The sequence below is a fragment of the Colobus angolensis genome, unplaced genomic scaffold (genome assembly GCF_000951035.1).
Source record: "Colobus angolensis palliatus isolate OR3802 unplaced genomic scaffold, Cang.pa_1.0 Scaffold403, whole genome shotgun sequence".
Classification (NCBI taxonomy): Eukaryota; Metazoa; Chordata; class Mammalia; order Primates; family Cercopithecidae; genus Colobus; species Colobus angolensis.
The window spans coordinates 1,342,976-1,348,575 of NW_012117411.1; positions in this window are offsets into that span (position 1 = coordinate 1,342,976).

A 5,600-nucleotide genomic window follows, 5' to 3' on the forward strand; every position below is an offset into this window, starting at 1 on the left:
ACTTAAGGAAACAACAACAACAAAAAAGTCCAGCTATTAATTCATGTAACATAAATAAATTAGATGGTTGGCAAGTCTATCTTATTGGGCTGTAAATGCCTGGCCAAAAACATTGGAATTTAGTGAAGAAAATTAGAATGCAGGTTAGTAGGCGTCATATTGCTTAGACTGTATCTGTAGAGTTTGTTTTAGTTTTTGTTTTGTTTTGGATAGAGCCTCATTCTCTCACCCAGGCTGGAGTGCAGTGGCACGATCTCTACTCACTACAGTCTCCGCCTCCCGGGTTCAAGCGATTCTCCTGCCTCAGCCTCCCGAGTAGCTGGGATTATAGGCGTGTGCCACCACACCCAGCTAATTTTTGTATTTTTAGTAGAGATGGGGTTTTGCCACATTGGCCAGACTGGTCTTGAACTCCTGACCTCAAGTGATCTGCCCACCTCGGCCTCTCAAAGTGCTAAGATTACAGGCGTGAGCCCAGCCTATTTTTTCTATATAATAAAATTGGAAATAGTTTCATCCTTCTTTACCAGAACTTGTGTGGCATCATGAACAACAATAGTTACAGATGAGACTATAACTTGTAAGAGTGATACAGATGTCAAGAATTAAGGTATGTCTGGAATATACCCATCCATCAAGAACATCTAATAAGTAGTCTCAAACTTTTTCTGATCATGTGCCACCAGCAACAAAATTCATGAAATGTAATTCCCACTATTTTTTTTAAATACCTTTATTGAGATACAGTTCACATCCCATATAATTCACCCAAAGTGTACACTTCAATTGTTTTTATTTATATTCATAGGAACATGAACAACCATCATCACAGTCTATTTTAGAGCATTTTCATCACCTCGAAATGAAACTCCATACTCTTTAATTATCATTTTCTTATCCCCCCATAGCCCCTAGCAACCACTTATGTACATTGTCTGTATACATTTGCCTATTCTGATCATTTCATATAAATGGCATCATAGCATATGTGGGCTTATGTTACTAGCTTCTTGCACTTAGCATAATGTCTTCAAGATACATCCATGTTGTAGTATGTATCAGTACTTAATTCCAACAGATAGAAGCAGCTAGCTCTCTGAGTCTCTTCTTACATGAGGGCCTAGCCCTCATGATGTCATCTGAACCCAATTACCTCCCAAAGACCATCACATTGGAAGTTAGGACTTCAACATATGAATTTTAGAAGGACACAATTCAGTCCATAGTACTGTTTGTTAGATCTAATGTCATCGTCATTCTTTTTACCTTGTAAAGTAGCTGCCAAGAGCTTTTACCAGGAGTCAAAGTAACAGATTTGCCATTTTCTTACTGTGTGCCTGTATTTGCATTATCATCATTTCTCCTTTTATTTCCTTTTTTCTTTTTTCTTTTTTTTAAAAATGGAGTCTTGCTCTGTTGCCCGGGCTGGAGTGCAGTAGCATGATCTTGGCTCACTGCAACCCCTCCGCACCAGGTTCAAGCAATTCTCTAGTCTCAGCCTCTGGAGTAGCTGGGACTACAGGTGTACACCACCATGCTTGGCTAATTGTTGTATTTTTAGTAGAAATGGGGTTTCACCATATTGGTCAGGCTGGTCTCGAACTCGTCGCCTCAGGTGATCCACCAGCCTCAGGCTCCCAACGTACTAGGATTATAGGCATGAACCACCGTGCCGGGCCTATTTGTTGTTTTCTTTTTCTTTCTGTTTTTTGTTTGTTTTTTGTAATTATACTTTAAGTTCTGAAATACATGTGCAGAAGATGCTGGTTTTTTACATAGGTATACACGTGACATGGTGGTTTGCTGCACCCATCAACCTGTCATATGCATTAGGTATTTCTCCTAATGCTGTCCCTCCCCTAGCCCCACAGCCCCCGACAGGCCCTGGTGTGTTATGTTCCCCTCCCTGTGTCCATGTGTTCTCATTGTTCAAGTCCCACTTATGAGTGAGAGCATGTAGTGTTTGACTTTCTGTTTCTGTGTTAATTTGCTGAGAATGATGGTTTCCAGCTTCATCCATGTCCCTGCAAATGACATGAACTCATCCTTTTTTATGGCTTCATAATATTCCATGATGTATGTGTGCCACATTTTCTTTATCCAGTATATCATTGATGGGCATTTGGGTTGGTTCCAAGTCTTTGCTATTGTGAACAGTGCTGCAATAAACATACGTGTGCATGTGTCTCTATAGTAAAATTATTTGTAATCCTTTGGGTATATACCCAGTAATGGGATTGATGGGTCAAATTGTATTTCTGGTTCTAGATCCTTGAGGAATCGCCACACTGTCTTCCACAATGGTTGAACTAATTTACATTCCCACCAAAGTGTAAAAGCGTTCTTATTTCTCTACATCCTCTTCAACATCTGTTGTTTCCTGACTTTTTAATGACTGCCATTCTAACTGGTATGAGATAGTATCTCATTGTGGTTTTGATTTGCATTTCTCTAATGATCAGTGATGATGAGCTTTTTTCATGTTGGCCACATAAATGTTTTCTTTTGAGAAGTGTCTGTTCATATCCTTCAACTTTTTGATGTTTTTTTTTTTTTTTCTTGTAAATTTAAGTTCTTTGTGATTCTGGATATTAGCCCTTTGTCAGATGGATAGATTGCAAAAATTTTCTCTCATTCTGTAGGTTGCCTGTTCACTCTGATGATAGTTTCTTTTGCTGTGTAGAAGCTCTTTAGTTTAGTTAGATTGCATTTGTCAATTTTGGTTTTTGTTGCCATTGCTTTTAGTGTTTTAGTCATGAAGTCTTTGCCCATGCCTGTGTCCTAAATGGTATTGCCTAGGTTTTTTTCTATAGTTTTTATGGTTTTAGGACTTAAGTTTAAGTCTTTAATTCATCTTGAGTTAACTTTTGTATAAGGTGTAAGGAAGAGGTCCAGTTTCAGTTTTCTGCATATGGCTAACCAGTTTTCCTGACACCATTTATTAAATAGGGAATCCTTTCCCCATTTCTTGTTTTTGTCAGGTTTGTCAAAATTCAGATGGTTGTAGATGTGTGGGGTTATTTCTGAGGCCTCTGTTCTGTTCCATTGTTCTATGTGTCTGTTTTGGTACCAATACCATGCTGTTTTGGTTACTGTAGCCTTGTAGTATAGTTTGAAGTCAGGTGGTGTGATGCCTCCAGCTTTGTTCTTTTTGCTTAGAATTGTCTTGGCTATACAGGCTCTTTTCTGGTTCCATATGAAATTTAAAGTAGTTTTTTCTAATTCCGTGAAGAAAGTCATTGGTAGCTTGATGGGAATAGCATTGAATCTATAAATTACTTTGGGCAGTATGTCACAACATTGATTCTTCCTATCCATGAGTATGGAATGTTTTTTCATTTGTTTGTGTCTTCTCTTATTTCCTTTAGTAGTGGTTTGTAGTTCACCTTGAAGAGGTCCTTCACATCACTTGTAAGTTGTATTCCTAGCTATTTTATTCTCTTTGTAACAATTGTGAATGGGAGTTCACTCATGATTTGGTTCTCTGTCTATTATTGATGTATAGGAATGCTTGTGATTTTTGCACATTGATTTTGTATCCTAAGACTTTGCTGATGTTGCTTATCAGCTTAAGGAGATTTTGGGCTGAGATGATGGGGTTTTCTAAATATACAATCATGTCATCTGTACGTAGACAATTTGACTTCCTTGCTTCCTATTTGAATACTCTTTATTTCTTTCTCTTGCCTGATTGCCCTGACCAGAACTTCCAATACTATGTTGAATAGGAGTGATGAGAGAGGGCAACCTTGTCTTGTGCGAGTTTTCAAAGAGAATGTTTCCTGCTGTTGCCCATTCAGTATGTTATTAGCTGTGTGTTTGTCATAAATAGCTCTTATTATTTTGACCTACATTTCATTGATACCTAGTTTATTGAAAGTTTTTAGCATGAAGGGGTGTTGAATTTTATCAAAGGACTTTTCTGCCTCTATTGAGATAATCATGTGGTTTTTGTCATTGGTTCTGTTTATGTGATGGATTACGTTTATTGATTTGTGCATGTTGAGCCAGCGGTGCATCCCAGGGATGAAGCTGACTTGATTGTGGTAGCTAAGCTTTTTGATGTGCTGCTGTATTCAGTTTGCCAGTATTTTACTGAGGATTTTCTCATGGATGTTTATCAGGGATACTGGCCTGAAATTTCTCTTTTTGTTGCTGTGTCTCTGGAAAGTTTTGGTATCAGGATGATGCTGGTCTCATAAAATGAATTAGGGAGGAGACCCTCTTTTTATATTGTTTGGAATAGTTTTGGAAGGAATATTACCAGCTCCTCTTTGTACCTCTGGTAGAATTCAGCTGTGAATCCATCTGGTCCTGGGCTTTTTTTTTTTGGTTGGTAGGCTATTAATTACTGCCTCAATGTCAGAACTTGTTATTGGTCTGTTCAACTTTTTCAACAGTTGATATTCAACCTTTTCCTGGTCTAGTGTTCGGAGGATGTATGTGTCCAGGAATTTATCCATTTCTTCTAGATTTTCTAGTTCATTTGCATAGAGGTATTTATAGTATTCTCTGATGGTAGTTTGTATTTTTGTGGCATTAGTGGTGCTCTCCCCTTTGTCGTTTTTTACTGTGTCCATTTGATTGTTCTCTTTTTTCTTCTTCATTAGTCTGGCTAGTGGTCTATTCACTTTCTTAATCTTTTCAAAAAACCAGCTTCTGAATTCATTGATTTTTTGAAGGGCTTTTCGTGTCTCTATCTCTTTCAGTTCTGCTCTGATCTTAGTTATTTCTTGTCTTCTGCTAGCTTTTGAATTTGTTTGCTCTTGCTTCTCTCATTCTTTCAATTGTGGTATTAGGGTGTCGATTTTAGATCTTTCCTGCTTATTCTTGTGGGCATTTAGTGCTATAAGTTTCCTGCTAAATACTGCTTTAGCTGTGTCCCAGTGTTTCTGGTACATTTTGTCTTTGTTCTCATTGGTTTCAAATAAGTTATTTATTTCTGCCTTAATTTTGTTATTTACCCAGTAGTCATTCAGGAGCAGGTTGTTCAGTATCCATGTAGTTGTGTGGTTCTGAGTGAGTTTCTTAATCTTGAGTTCTAATTTGATTGCACTGTGGTCTGAGAGACTGTTATGATTTCTATTCTTTTGCATTTGCTGAGGAGTGTTTTACTTCCAATTATGTGGTCAATTTTAGAATAAGTGTGGTGTGGTGCTGAGAAGAATGTGTAGTCTGTTGATTTGGGATGAAGAGTTCTGTAGATGTCTATTACGTCTGCTTGGTCTAGAGCTTTGTTCAAGTATGGAATATCCTTGTTAATTTTCTGTCTTGTTGATCTAATATTGACAGTGGGATGTTAAAGTCTCCCACTGTTATTGTGTGAGAGTCTAAGTTTCTTTGTAGGTCTCTAAGAACTTGCTTTATGAATCTGGGTGCTGCTGTATTGGGTGCATATATATTCCTGATAGTTAGCTCTTCTTGTTGCGTTGATCACTTTACCATTATGTAATGCCCTTCTTTGCCTTTTTTGGTCTTTGTTGGTTTAAAGTCTGTTGATTTTGTATCCTGAGACTTTGCTAAAGTTGCTTATCCACTTAAGGAGATTTGGGGCTGAGATGATGGGGTTTCTAAACATACAGTCATGTCATCTGCAAACA